This window comes from Sciurus vulgaris (assembly GCF_902686455.1).
Source record: "Sciurus vulgaris genome assembly, chromosome: 2".
Taxonomy (NCBI): domain Eukaryota; kingdom Metazoa; phylum Chordata; class Mammalia; order Rodentia; family Sciuridae; genus Sciurus; species Sciurus vulgaris.
Window position 1 is genome coordinate 146,190,248 of NC_136462.1, and position 16,697 is coordinate 146,206,944.

Sequence of the window (16,697 nt, forward strand, 5' to 3'; positions counted from 1 at the left end):
GAAAGGCTGCAAGTCTTCTTCAGTTTAGCACCCTGTGGCAGGGGAGGATGGACATGGTATCACCAGGGCACGGTGGAGCAGAGGCTTTCCTCTGCTCTCAGCTGTGAAAAAACCAGAAATTCATTCCCAGAACATGGAGTAGAGGAAAAAGAAGATATTCCCAATAACAGAACATTTCTTTGTAATCCAGAATTCTTCATAGGGTGTCTCTCATTGAATCTTCAGAACATTCCTATAGGGAAATGTTGATCATCAAATGAAGGGACTGATCCAAGGTCCTATGTTCTGCAAGTTTAGGTGATGAGAGTAGACCCTGAAGATTTAATAGTCTTAGCCACCAATCAATTCCAAACCAAACGGAAGTAGTACAGGATTTGGAATTATATGGATTTGGAGTCAAATTATCTTGATAGCACTTTCTAAATATATGACTGTGGGCAATTAACTTTAATCCTCTTAAGCCTTAGTTTCCTAAACTGAGAAAGTACAGATAGTAATAACTGTCATCTAGGAGAAAATAAAAGGGTTACACGCTAGAAATGACAACAAATGTCTCCTATTACCCCCTCATATTCTAAGATTTGATGCTGGTATCCAGCAGGTCACAACAGTTCATCCTAAAGTTTCTGTATGGGGTGTGATGCTTTGACACATTACTCCATGATCCCAAGAGTTTTCCTGCATTGAATGTTTTGCTATTGGACCAAAATACCCACCCTGGCCCCCAACTGTCTCTTTTTCTCTATATACCCTTCTTCCTTTCTCATAAACACATACATACACACACTCTCCAAGCTTTCAAAAGACATACCTGCTTTTACCTTTGCTTTTTGTTTTAGAAAGCACACACTGCACTTTGAGCCATGCCCAACATGCACACCTGCTCTCTGCTCCCTCTGTTCATCCCATGTTGGCATTCACACTCAAAGTAGCACTTTCCCCAAGACAAGTTCCCTCCTTCCCTCCTCCACCTCATCTCCAATCAGCAGAAGGCCCTGGTCCCCACCTGAATATGACTTTGTGAAATAACTTCCCAGAAAGCTGTCGTCTTCAGTTAGTGCAGATAATGAGATTATTCTATCTGTGTAATAATAACATGTTCAATTTAAAGAAAAAAAATCTGAAGCCACTTAAAAACTGCTGTTTGGTGCCGATATATTATTTCAGTAATGAATAATCACTGAAGATATTATTCTGGATGCAGTTACCATGCAGTGATGTGAATAAAATGCATTAGATGGAAAACTGTTTTTCAAGTAAATATATGCACTGGTAGAAATGTATTACCACCCATTAATATGCATTAACTCAGAACCAAATGCCCACTGGAGTTCACCTACATGGTTTTGAATGGCAGGCAATGATTTGGAAGTGGGAGGAAATAGGTCTGGATTTGGTCAAATAGACTGAGAAATAATGGCGGTGGGGGTGGCGATTCATGATTCAGAAATGAACAGGTGAGAGACTATTGCTTTGGCAGAGCAGGTATGGGAGTCACCCTCCCTCACCTAGAGACTTTATCTTTGACTAAGAACTACTGATGACTGTTGACATTTCTGAAACAAGGCCTCTTTTCCCTCTCCCACAATCTACATCTCCAAATATTCTTTTCAAGAGAAAAGAAAAGGGAGTCTGCACCTTTTTTGCTAACTAAATGCCTTGGCATTTCATTTTACTTTTTCTTTTCTTTTTTTTTTTTCAGTGCACAACAGGATCAACTGTCATGCTTGTTATCATTAAGATGAGCCTGCCCAAATCTGAAATCTGCAGAGAATTGCTCATTAGCACAGGGTTCCAGTGTTCCAGATCCAAATAGTCAAGGTAGTGTTCCAATTTGTTTTGTTTTGTTAACTACTGGGAATTGAACCCAGGGGTGCTTTACCACTGAGCTGCATTCCCAGCCCTTGATTTTTTTTTTTTTTCCTGAGACAGGTCTTGCTAAGTTGACTGGTCTCAAATTTGTGATCTTTCTGCCTCAGTTTCCTGAGTTGCTAGGATTATGGGTGGGTACTACGGCTCCTGGTGCTTAACTAGCACATCATTAAGTCCTTTCTCTCCCCCTTTTAATATACATAATCAATAAAGAACTAGTATCCAGACTATACAAAGAACTGCCAATAAATCCACATTTAAAAAAAGAAAACCAATGGAAAAACTGACAAAAATAAAACTAGTTCTCTCTTCTCTCTCTCTCTCTTTCTCTCTCTCTCTCTCTCTCTCTCTCTCTCTCTCTCTCTCTCTCACACACACACACACACACACACATCCAAGGAAAGGAAAGAAAATCATGAAACGTCAAGTAACCAATACATAAAAATTAGAAACTAGAAAATAAAACCAAAGCCACAAAAAAATAGCTTTGCATTCCCATCTGATTGCAAAATAATTGTAATTCATTAATATTAAATGGAGTAAAAATATAGAACAAGAGAAATTCTTAGACACTGCTGGTAGAAGCATGACTTAGTAAAAGCACTGTCTAAACCAGTTTGCCACCATCTCCCAAACCTGGAGCTGTGAGTGTCCTATGATATAACAATTATCTTAGGCACACACTCTAGAGAAAGACCTGTTCACGGGCATGAAGAGTCATAAAAAAATTGCTAGAGTCACCTCAAACTGAAATCATCACATATATCCATCACAAATAGAATGGATAAAGGGCACATGGTCTATTCACAGTTAAATTCAGTGTAACAATGAAAATGACCAAGGCATAACCATCTGCAGCAAGATGAACGTCTCAAATGTAATACTGTCGTAAAGAAATTCCAAAATACACGCAATGGGATTGCTTTGAGGTAATGTTCAAAGGCAGGCAAAACCAAGCCATATTACTTAAGGATACATTCACTGTGGTTAAAAATTTGCAGAGAAGCACGGAAATGAGACTCATCGGTCAAGAGAATGGTTCCTCCAGGTGGAGGCCAAAGGCATAGAGCTGGGATTCAGGGTGCTGATGTGAACTTTGCTCAGATTTTGCTTTAAAATTCTTTAACTCTATAATCATATCCTGCTCTTTAGTCCGTGTGTGTGTGTGTGTGTGTGTGTGTGTGTTATATTTTGCAATAAAAAGTTAATGTGAAAAAAGAGCTGAGATGTGGTCTGGCACAACTCCCCAGCTGATGGTTGCTGGTGCTCGCTTGTTCTTGGAGTCCTGAATCTCTTTCCAAGTTTTGGTGCACGATTGCAGTGAGCTGCCTGCTGTCCACCTGGCCTTCGCTGCTGGCAACAGCACTTGCCTTTCGCATTTCAACAGTCATCTTGCTCTAGGAAGTGGCAGCATTGGGACAGTTGGTCAGCCTGTCCTGCTGGACACATGATCTTTTCCTGATTTCTAGGATCCCATGCTCTCCTTGTGACCCTCTTACATCACAGTCTGCCCCTTTTCATCTCCTTCATAGCACCTCTTCCTCACTCCACACAAAATCCTGGCGCAGCCCACACTCAGGATTCTGATCCTCCTTCGTGCTTCCCTTCCCTCCTCTCCCCACTCTTTTCTCCTCTTTTCTCTCTTCCTGAATGATCTCAGCTAGTCAAGGTTTTAAATACACTCTTTATGCTCACTGGTCATCATCTCTCGGTTTTCTTCTGAACTCCTGAAATCTATTCCTATCAACTGGACACCTGCATGTGTGTGCCCAAGAGGTATACCAATGTTAGCATGTCCCAGAAAAATTCCCTGTGAATTCTTTCTGCCTTTCCTCCCCTAATATTCTAATTCTAAGTAAGTAGTTTCTTCATTAAACTGGTTTCCTAGTTACCAAGCTAGGAGTCACACTCCATTTTTCCTTTCTTCTCACTCCCCACATCCCATCTATTGCCATGCCTGGTCACATTTGCCTGCAGGACTATCTAAACCCATTTCCTTTTCTCCTTTTTATAGCCTCTATTGTAGTTGGGACCATCATCCCCTGTACTTAAACTCTGCAGTGTCTTTTTCTTGAGTTTCCAGCTTCCACCATACCACCCACCTCCTTCAATACATTCTTCTCTGCCTGGAAGATATAGAGATGTTAAGAATAATGCACAATGTGACACTACACAGTCATCAACCTGCTGGTTTCCCCATTGCACTTAGAATAGAATCCACACTGTTTATCATGGGTTATAAGCCCAAGGCCTCTTCCCTGCCTAGGAAACCAACCTCATCTCCCATCACAGCCTCACTCACTTTGCTGTGGACAGAATGACCCACCAAAATTAAAAGACTGTTTCCTATAACCTCAAGGCTTTTGCATTTCCTCTCTTTCCTTTCGAGAATGTGCTTCCCCAAGATCTTCATGTGACCCCTCTTTATCATCTCCTCCAAGAGTCCCTGCTGGCCCGACACTCTCAATGACTCTCCTGGTATCTCTCCACCTTGGCCCCGACTTTGATTTTCTTGGTTATAAAATGTCTTACCCTTGTTATATTCCCAGTCTCTAAAACAGAGCCTGACACTCAATAAATATTGAATACATAAATGAATGAGAAGGGAGTTTTTCTTACTAAGTATGTGCCTTTGTCTGTTCCAGCATTCACCATGTTTAAAAGCTAAATAGAAACCAATTTTCATTGTTTATGGTACAAAGCTCTGAAAACGTAACTTCATTTTAAAGGATTATTCTGATTGTTAAAAACAACCATTATAGTGCAGTTGAGGGTGAATGAACATTCTTGTTTGCTGTTGGAATGTGAATAATGTAAAATTTGGAATACTTTGGAATCATTTGACAATATTTATCACAAAACTTAAAAAGATGGTGGACAATTTAGCCATCTTATCCACTTCTAAAATTTTATCAGGGGGGTGGGGGACATGACATATAAACATGTATTTATAATTGCAAAAAAAAAATCTACACTATGTAAAAAGCTCTTATTTTAGTCAACATTTTTGCTGCTATGACTACATGATCTGACCAGAACAATTTGAAAGGAAGAAAAGTTTATTTGAGGACTCACGATTTCAGAGGTCTTAGTTCATAGAAAGCCAGCTCCATTCCTCATGGTTCCAGATGAGGCAGAACATCATGGTGGAGGAGTGTGGCAGAGGGAAGCAGCTCACATGTTGATCAAGAAGCAGAGAAGGAAAGACTTCACTGTCCAGATATATATACCATAGTCATGCCCCCCAATGCCCACTTCCTCCAGACACACACCGTCTGCCTCCAGGTATAGTTAATCCCATTGGGGATTAATTCACTGATTAGGTTAAGGCTAGAATCCAATCATTTCTTTTCCAAAACTTCTTGCATTGTCTCACATGTGAGTATTAGAGGACACCTCCCATCCAAACCATAACGGATCTGGAAAACAATTTAAAAATGCAATAGGTAGAGGCTGGACCCACAAGTTATCTAGAAAATTGAGTATTCTGTAATCATTGAAGTTGTGCTGTAAAAGATAATTTAACATCATTGAAAGTTGTTATTTGAAGTTGTAAAAGTTATTTACGATGTAATCTTATTTTCATCACTGAAAAATCTCCATGATATTTGAACACATAAAATGATGTCTAATGGAAAGGTGGAGCAGGAGACACAATGCAAACAGTGGGTGATACAGTCATGAGCCGATGTCTGGATTTTCAAAAGCATCTACAATCAACTATATGTTTCAATTTATAAAAATATCTGTCACATTTGAAAATATATATAAAGGAATAATTTTTTAAAAAATAGCTTATATATCCATTATATAATCCTTGCTGATTTTAAGAGAAACTTTTGCACAATATACAAAAGTCAAAACACCATAAATATAGTAGAAAGTAAAAGCTTTCCTGCATTCCCTTCCCCTGCTTCATTTTCTCTTCCCAGTAGTAACCTCTGATAATTTTTTTTGTAATGTGTTGGTGTTTTCCCCATATCTACTTCATTGTGTCAATAGCTGGAAAATATTGAATTGTCAGGAAATACTACAATTTCTTTAACCACTTTCCTAATGGTTAATGTTAGGATTGGTCTCTGTTCTCTGTGGTTTTACTGTTATGAAAACAATAATGTCAAGTAAAGAGAAATCTGTAGAAGTTTAATTACTGAGTCAACATGTGTACACTTTTTAATATTCTGATAGTTATTATGAAATTGTTTCCCAAAAATACAGTAGTCAAATCATATTTTTAATTTTATTTAAGGGCACCTCATTCCATGATAGTATGAGAGGATGCTTCACTCTTCAATTTAATGAATAAAGAAAACTAATGCCACAATTTTCTCAGGATAGGAAATCTGGAGCAGGTGATTTTCAATGCCACTGTTACAGTGCATGTTTTAAGGGTTTCATCTAGTCCCAGGAGTTCAAGAAATTATTACTAGAATTATTTATTAAGAAAGAAAATTTAGAATAGGGTAAAGAACGCTAGCATGAGAGCCCTGATATTGCATTTGTTTTTTTTGTGACATGAGGTGCTGGTGTGTCCATGAATTTGGGAGAAACCCCAATGTCATTCAGAGGTGACCTCTGAATCTGAGGAATGGGTCCCATGTATAGCCTACAATGGCCTAGTGTAGTGAGGCCACAATGGATATCATGCAATGTTCTGTGGCAAGAGAGACTATGGTAAGGGAAAGAAAAGTTGTGACATAACCCTATGGTGTCCATTTTGTGGCTGGGCCATTGTGCTCCTTGTGGTATGTAGACTTTGAGGGAGTAGGTCAATGACACTGGAAGCATGTGACATTCACATGAAAAATTCCTAGCATGCAAGTTAATTATGAATGACCTCTTTAGCATTTAAAAGTTCAACATTAGGCCTTTTTGACCCAAGCAAGGTGACAAGAGCAAATTATGTCTATTGAATATTTTCCTCATAAACACAAACTAGATAAGAGGTCAAGCAGAGTAATTTCTTTTTATTAGCCCAAATTTCTTAGTTCTTTGATACAAATCGGACATGCTTATTCTGTCTATCTTCAGGTGTACATGAATCTCAAAGAATTTTCCAATTTTAATAAACAGCATGTTGGTTCTACTACTTTCAAAATCCAAATATTTATAGAAGGAAACATGAAGATCATACAACAATCCTATATTGTTACTTCAGAGCAGATATAGCGAAGAAATCTTTTGGGGCTGAAACCAGAGTAAGAATATTAAGAACATGAGATTACTGTGGCTCCAGATACCACTCTTTCTAGAAGGAAAGAAAACGGTCATTTGTTTAATTATTGCCAATGTCCTTGAGGAGTGGGAAACTCACTCTTAGCAACCTAGAGATCAGGAAATGAGAGGAAGCCGTATTCTGGAAGTTGAAAGTGCAGCACTGGATGCAACTAATCTGTCAATCACAAGTGAGTGTGAAGTACAAAACAAAGCACTCCAGTGTTGAAGCAGATCACTCCAAAATGCAAGGGAGCCCACAACAATTACAGCCACAGCAGACACTTGGCTCTATGCATCCATCCCAATCTAAGCTCTTTACATGCAATAATTTATTTAATCATTGCAAAATCATTCAGTATAGATACTAGTATCATCTCCATTATGTAAATAAGAAAACCAAACCCAGAAAGTAATTTGTTCATAATTTTGAAGCTAATAAATGGTGCCACCAAGCTTCAAATCATGATAATCTGACTTGAGTCTCTACCTTTAGTCAAATCTGCCTGGGAATCATGATACCAGGAAATTCTAAGGTCTTGGAGAAGTAGTCATGTCAGATAAGAATGTTTGATAATTTTCTCTCCAATGTTCTAATGCTGAATTTGCCATTTATAGAGTTTGTGACCTTGGGCAACTTCTCTGAGCCCTGGATTTGTGGTGGGAATCCAGACTCTAAGACAACAGAAGTACCTCAAATAATTTTTTGCCCCTTTCTGGGCACAGAATTGTTGCTGAGAAGAGACTGCCAAGCCAAAGATTGTATTTTCCAGCCTGTCTTGCATCCATGTGGCATTGTAGAACTAGTTTTGGTCAATTAAATATAAGAAGAAATTGTCTGTGTCACTTCCTGGTCTAAATGCATAAGTATTTGCATGTCTTCCTCACCTTCTTTCTTCTTAGGCAACTTTGGAGGCCATGTGGTACCACAAGAAATGTGGTACCCTAAGATTGAAAAGGACTGAATCCCTGGGCCACCGCTTGGAAGATGCTCATGAGTGCCACACTGGTACATAAGCACTGTACTTTGTATGAGAAGAAAATGAATATTTATTATATTACAGCTCTGGAGCTTGAGATTTGCGTGTTACAAAACTTAGTCCTACAAGTTTATTTTGTAATTTAAAAGTGGAAACATATGTGAGGGATATAGTGCCTGGCATTTAACACATCCTTATTTCCCCCCTACTTCTACTTTTTAATTTTGTTCCAAATATAACAGTACATACATGAGGTTTTATTAATAAACTGGATCACATGATGTACTTGAGGAGGATGTGAATTATTGAATTACTGTCAGTAGATGGTTTATAATTTCTATCTTTCTGAGGTAAACCTGTCTTTCTGAAACCCTGCAGCTATTATCAGATGCTGTCCTCAAATAATAATCTTCACTTATCCACCTTCATGGAAATTGTATCTCAAACATTCAATTCCCTTTCAAGGACAGAGACACAAACCACAGTTAGAACATGACACACATCTGGTTCTGTTGATATTCTCGTGGACTGGGCTGAGTCACCAATCCTCACGCTTTGGTTGCTGATGTATCCACTAGCCATCTCTCTATCTCAGGAGCAGCTGCCTAAAGAGATTGTACCATCTGGAGTACCAGCAGTCTCAAGAAGATGGGAAGCTCATCTGCCCTTATAATACTGAACATTAGACATTGAGCTGTGCCCACGGAGCCCATTGCTGCCACTGAGCCTCCTTCTAGAACTCTAAAATGATTCCCTCACTGTATCCACCAGCCTATCCCAAAAGGTTCCTTGTAGCTAGGATCAGATGCATGGAGATAATGTGAGGAAGCCTGAAAATACTCATTATTCCTTAAAAGATCTTCCCTACTTCTTGTTGGTTCTTGGGTTTCCACCATTAGAGAATTATTTCTTTTGTCCTTCAAGGTTTTGAATTCACCAGTAGTAAATTCAACAGTTTATGTTTTTAGTGTTAATGATGGTTTATCCTTGGGACCTTCAAAAGAGTCACTGACAACGACCTATGGTAATAATAAATCATGAGGATGACTTTGTACAGATCCTTACATCTTCCTATTGGTACTAAGGTTTAATTCTAATCATGACTTTCCCCCCAGAGACTAATTATAGTACAGCAATCACTAAATGTTAGAATCCTTTGGAATGCTTCTTAAGGTTGTGACCCTTGCAATAATCCAAACTGTTTTTGATTTTGACTAGATACCACTTAGATTGCCTTCTGACATTCCCAATTAACTGCTTGCACAAATACTCTTTTACTTATCTGCTTCTGAATGATAAATTAGCACAAACTTAGGCACTTAAAAGCATGAATATTTATTATCTCATGATTTCTGTGGGTCACAAGTTTAGGCACACTTTAGTTGAGTCATCCTCTACCTCAAGGTCTCCCAGAAGGCTGCAATCAAATCGTTTGTTAGTGCTGGGTCTTTTCTGCCTGGAAACTCTGCTCCTGGCTCACTTAAATAGTTCTTGGCAAGATTTCATTTGCTGTGGGCTATTGGACTGATGATCTCAGTTTCTAACAACTGGGGGCAGAGGTATCTGTCTGCTCTGCACTGTGGTCTTCCCCGGTGTGGAAACCTGCTTGATCAAAGCCAGCAAGAGATAGGATGTAAACTTCCCTAATATTCACTTTCCATCTTATGGTCTCAGTGATACTTTCAAATGTAAATCAGATCATATCACTCCTCAGCTTAAAATCATCTAAGAGTTTCCCTTTATATTTAGAAAAAGAAAATACAATTTCTCTTCTAGGGGAACATACTCCAAGCATGATCTAGTTCTCCAGTTTATTTATTTATTTTTTTATTCTCCAGCACTGTTCTTCGTTTCCACACTGGTGTTCCTTCCCCTAATGCACTGAGTTTACTTTAGCATCAATGCTCTTGGGTATGTGGTTCCTTTTCTACGGTACTTTGCCTCAGAGATTTGTACTTGCATACAAAGGTTGGTTCTTTTGTATCCTTCATGTCAAATATCTCCTCCATAATCCTTTCTTAGTCACTAAAATCTTCCCCAAGCCCACATTTTCAATTATATCAACTGGTTTTATTTTCTCCTTAGCGTCTATCACTGTTATCAATTGTCATTTCCCTTTATTGTTTCTTCATTATCTTTCTCCAACAAGATGAAAAGCTCATTGTTGATAGAAACTGGCTGATTTTTTCATTGTTTTTGTAGTACATTATTTAATGAATAATGGATGGATGGATGGATGGATGGATGGATGGATGGATGGATGGATATTGGTTCTGGAGTTTATCCAAAGAGTCATAAGGTGGCAGCATTTGGGGGGCCATGTGGAAAAGGAGTATACCTTTACTGAGGAGATTCACCAAAACTACAACAGCCTCTTTCCATTTCCCTCCCCTCTAGACCATTCAAGGATTAAAAACAACAATAAAAAAAAATCACAAGCAGAAATTTATGAGTGGTAAGAAGCACAGTTATTTTGTTTTATTTAGTTTCGCCTTTGTTTTTGTTTTTGTTTTTCCTCTTAAAGTTGTATGATGCAGAGAATTCTGTGGAATAAGCCAGAGGAGGCCTAATGATGCATGAGTAAAGAGCAACATGTTGGCTATTGGAAGCAAGGTGGCTGAAAGCTGAGAACAGTGCATGAGTCCCAAGAATCTCAATCCTGGAGACTAGATCATTCATCAAGAAATACCAGTAGCTCAACAGGCTATGGCTAAGCCGGATCAGGGAAAAGAAAATACTCCCAGAGGAGCAAAGCTGAGGAGGACCAGACAGGAGATCAAGCAAAGTAGAGGCAGAGTAGGTGTTATGGTTAGATAAGAGGCGTCCTCCAAAAACACATGTGTGAGACAATGCAAGAATGTTCAGAGGTGAAATGATTAGGTTATGAGAGTCTTATCCTAATCGATGTATTAATTCACTGATATAGACTAACTGAATGGTAACTGTAGGCAGGTAGGATGTGTCTGGAAGAAGTAGGTCACCAGAAACTGGTCTTTCGGGTTTATACTTGGTTCTGATAATCAAAGCTCTTTCTCTCTGTTTCCTGATTGCCATGTCCTGAGCTATTTTCCTCCACCACACCTTTCAGACATGATGTTCTGCCTCATCTAGGACTCAAAGCTATAGACTTAGCCAACCATGGATTAAACCTCTGAAATTGTGAGTCAAAAATCTTTTCCTCCTTTTTATTGTTCTTGTCAGGTATATTGGTCATAGTAACAAAAAAGGTAACTAAAACAGTAGGAAAGGGTCTGGCTAAGGACAGGAGCAGATATGTTCAAAGTGAGGGAAGCAGCCTTGATCTGTCTTACCACACATTACAATTGTACTTCATCCCAGACCTTCAGTGACAGAAAATAAGCTGAGTCATGTTCTCCGTGATATTTCTCCTTTGCAAGAGAGAGAAATCATATAGCTTGAAGAGGTCTATGAGATCAAGATCATAGTTAAGGTCAAGATCAAATCATACCCTCTTGGATTATTTACTAAAAGCAGTGTGGTCATGTCAATAGAGTATTTGTAAGTGAAGGAAATAGCACTGAACAGGGCAGTCAAGAGGCAATTCAAATTTGACCCTTTCCAATGTCCAACAATATGTAGTTGTACATGTCCCTCCCTGAGCCTTAGGTTTTCCATCAGTTAAACAAGAGGAATGGACAGTCAAAGGTTCTAAGAACCAGCTGGACCTGCAAGCAAATGGTTTAGTTGGTAGATTTTGGTATAAAGTGAGGACAGTAGAGTTCTAGGGTAAGCACACCCAAATTAGGGCAACCAACTTATGAACACAAGTAAAGAGATGAATAAATAGATAATGAATAAGCATTAAGAATGTCAAATAAATATGCTTTCCAGCTACTGGTTTGCAACTTCCAGGATAGAGAGAGCCTCTGAGATGCCTATTAGGGCTAACAATTTCGTGGTTCTACTAATTTTATTTGCTCCTAAAAGAAATGTGAATTTGATGAATCTCCTTCATTCCAGGAAAGAATGAGTCCATTCCAATCAAAGGGAAGCTAGAAGAACTGAATGAGCATTTTCATGTAAGAGCAGAGCTTTCCATGGTGTTCCCCAAGAAATGTGGCAATGTTCCTGGGAAGCCAGAGCTGGGTTCTGAGTGTATCTCAGTGACATGTATGTGTTCTTCATGACTACCTTTCCTCACCTGCCTGGCTCCCTATGACTTCTGAATGTAGCTGCCCACTCAGCACAGCCCAGGTTCTCTGTGCTCCTGCTTACTTCTTCTGCTCATCTCTGGGAGTACAGAAGTGGGAAGGGAATCAACACCAGCACCATTGACAGGGCTTCATATGAGCACATCGGGGAAAAGGCAGCTCTTCCGGACACACACCACAGGGACATGGATCTCCTCAGTTGATACTTAATGCTACACAGAAACTGCACAACCAAATGCAGCATTCCTGAAGAGAGGGGAGGAGATGACTGCAGAGAGAACCCAAGGGAGATGGAGAAGGGAGGGATCAGGTATGCATCACTAATAACAGATTCCTATAATTCTGACCAGACTTGGATGTGCAAAATTCAAACTTAAAAGGCAATGTGAAACCACAGTATTGGCTCCACTTCCATGAGCCTCCCTGTTAACCCTTGAAGGTGGGAGGAAGGGGTAATTTTTAACAGGTAATGCATATATTTCCTGGCAACATATTTTCTGGAAGACCTGGAGGTTGGTCCTTCATCTCCCTATACCACATCTGGTTCTGCTTTCCTATTGACTGGTGACTGGTGATAGGTAGATGTCCCCCACTTACCTATGAGCTCAGCGGAAACACCTCCTGTATTTCTCCCAAAAGGTCAGTGAATTTGCCCTCTAACAGACCCAGTATTCATATGACCAGTTCTCCCTCCTCTCCCAGAATGACTCCAACTTCCAGCTGCAATTCCCCAGGGTACATGCTATGAAAGTGCCTCTTCAACACCCAGTTCCTTAGAGTGCTTCTTAAAGGTACTTTAAGCCCTCCCTACCTCAGAAACCCAGAAATACTAAATTCTTTGCTTGGGAACTCTCAGCAGACTCATGAATATCACAAAGATGCATCCTAGCATCTTTTCACTCCAGCCCCCAACAAGTTGATACTCGGTGCACGTTCACAAGGAAAAGGCCAGTAATTGGTTTTGCTGGGGGAACAACCTCAGAGATAAATGTCCTGTGTACAATCATTTACCTTCCCTGGGTGTGTGTGTGTTTCTGTCTCCAGTACAGCTTCCTCTCATTGCTCACTCCCTGCACCCTGAATGCCATTGTGGTGACGGAGGGGCTGTCAGAGTTGTCACAAGACAGCTTTTGGAAAAGGTGTATCATTTGGAGGGGAGAAGGCTTGCTTTTTTCTGGTTCATGCAGACAGCCACGTGGTTCCAAAATCAATTTGCTCCTTCTTCACACTGGTCTCCTTTTTATTTAGCATGCCAGAAATAAAGTCTTAAAAAGAAAGGCTATTTGGCAATATTAATTTACATTCGTTTGGAAGGTGTGTGTGGGGAAAAAGAGCTATGTGAAATCTGTACCACTCCCACCTCCAGAGGGAAGGCAGGCTTCTTCTCATTGCATACAAGGATACTGTTTCCTGTCTCTCTGGCCCTTTGTGGTGTCTCTTACTTGTCATCTCTCCCCAGTCTCACCTTGCACCCTTGGGCCATCTCCATTAAGTTGCTGTCACTCTGCAGTGTGCCAGACCCTCTTGCACCTCTGTATGGGGCCGTTGTCATTTCCTTGAACTGATGTGCCCTTCCCACCATGGCTGCCTTCCTAATCCTCATATTTTCCTACTTGTATGAGAGTCACCTGCTCTAGAAGTCTTCCCTGACCTCTCTTACCTCCTGTCTACTTCTTCCTTTTCTTGAGCATCCCAAACCCTGAGGACACTGACTGTTAGGCCTCCCACATGGCAGGATTGACTATCTAGGAAGCTTCTCTGCCACCCCATCTAGGATGGGGTGAGTTCCTCAATAATAGGGCTGATGCCTGGATCAGGATGTGGACTTAATCCCAACTCCTATGTAGACAAACATGGGTGAGGAGAGAAGGATTTCAAGTTCATCACTATTCTTGTTTGACACCATTGCCAAGGGATGATAGCAACAGTATTTTGTTTAGATTTGGTCATTCTTGGATTTTCATTCCAGTACCATCCATCCTGTTCTAGTGATAGGACTTCAATGAAGGTATGCAACTTTTTCAGGCCATAGTTTTCTCATCTGAGAAATGTGGATAATGACACTCCTGTCACTGCGTTGATTAGAAATGATGTGTAATATGCTGCACAGCATTGTTTGGCACTGATGTCAGATATTAGGATCATTTTATTCCTAACATTTACTATCCTTTCAATCTGTTGCACATTGTGAAGTCCTACTTAAACCAACACCTAAGAAAAAAATCAGCAATTTAAAAAAAAAGAAATAAAATCTGATCACTAGTAATGCTTAGTTTATTTAAAGCAATATATAGAACAACAAATTCTCTAATTATCATAGTCCGAGAGTCCAGTGGGGTTTTTTGGGAATTTGACTATATGTGATTTTGTCCTTAGTGCCATTTCTCGATAATTTTATTGATGGAATTTTCCTACATACATGTATGAATACACCACAGTGATTCTCAACATTATTTACATTACCCAAGACTGGGATCCTAATTAGAATAATATATATTCCATGCTTGATTAAGTATATCAACATAGATTCTACTGTCATGTATAACTAAAAAAAAAACAGAAAATTTTTTTTAAAATTATGTATAGATAAAATGTTACCTAATTATTTTGGTTCCCTCCATAAATCACTTAGTTCAGGATACTAAAATTATGAGTGATCCTTTTCATTGGCAATTGCTATTAACTGACACATGTTATTTGAACATAGTGATATTAAGGCCACAGCTTCTTATGAATCTAATGAATTGAAGTGGGTGCTTCTATAGGGAATTTTGCAACAGCTACTAACTATTGTCTTAGTATAATAATAATAATAATAATAATAATAATAATAATAATAATAATGTCTACCTCCTGTATTTCTCCAGGGTCTTGCTCTGGCTGTTCTCAGAATGTTACATGTTATGTGACCTCAGTGCTCTGAGTAGCAGGAAGAATACAGCTTTGGAGACAAGAATTATGCAAATGCTTAAGTTTTCTCCGATGTGGAGAGAGCGGAATTTTCTGCCATATTTATGTAAGATGAATTTTCTATTTTAAAGTCAACTTCATTTTACTTCATCCCATTTCCAAGCCAAACTGCAGTCCTTCCTAGTGCCCACCTTCTACGAAGTGCCTTTCTGTCCTATGCTCTAAGACTTTTATTTGAACATGAGCTTCCTTAGGAAAATGGTTGACCTTCTCATTCCAATTTAAAGGAATTGTACTCCCATGTTACCCAAAATTTCCCTATTCACTGAACGATCCATTCATTCATTCATTCATTCATTCATTCAAAATGTTTATGGAACAGCCCTATAGGGATCTGTCCCAGGTACCAAGAAAAGAAAGGGAAAGCAGAATATAGAGGTTCCTCCAATCAAAAACATAACACACATAACCATACAACCTATAGATAGGTGAAATGCCCTGAAATCACCAAGTAGAAACACTACCTCGATACGTGGCTAGCCACATCAAATGCACTGTGAAAAGTCAGCATGACAGAGAACAATTCTTGTCCTGATACAAAACTAGCTGTGATTTAAAGAAGATCATTATTTTCTCTGAATCTCTGTCTCCTTGCCTATAAAATGATGTTAATATTGTCTGCCAACATGAATACCATGAGGTTTAAAGATTTCTCATCTAGAAAGCATATTAAATGCCATGAAGGTGAGCAAAACCTCTCCAAACCCAGCTTCCAGCTAAGGAAGTTTCCTGTGTGTGTGCATGCACATGCATCTGTTTGGTGTGCATATGCTCATTCCTCTTGTTTCTTTGATGCCTCTTCTCATATTAACTCATTTCTAGTTACCCGTTTCTTGTTCTGGGACCTTATCATAATTATAACATTAAGAAGAGATCAGAATGGCATGTGCCCACTGAAGCTCATAAAGAGGAAAATTATCTCCCTCAGACATATGTTGGAACTTGCAAAAGTATGCAAATCCAGCTGAGTGAATTCTGAAACATCAGCCTAGGATTTATTCCTTACAATTGCCATTTTTTGTCAATACAAAAAATAAATATATCGTGATCATTTCAGTGGAAAAATGACCTATACCAACCAAAATCACAGGTATCCCAAACACAGGTGTATTACTTAACAGTGTTCCTATTAATGCACCATCATCTAGGTTTCAGTCATTTATTCAACAAATATTTAACAAGTACCCAATATATACTGAGGATGGTACTAGTTCCCTATCATGCAGTAGCCCCTTCTTTGGGGATGTACAGATAAACCATCCCTGTGGAATTGTGTGTAAATATGTGTGTGCATATGCTTATATCTGAGTGTGTATGCCTACATGTAAGCATGTATGTGTATAAGTGTGCACATGCATGCATACAAGTGTGTATTGGAGAAATATACATGCGTATATATGTATAGGTTTGTATATGTGGATTGTTGTGTATGTCTATACACACATGCATGTGTGCATGTGTGCATCCTGTAAATGTTCATATGTGTACA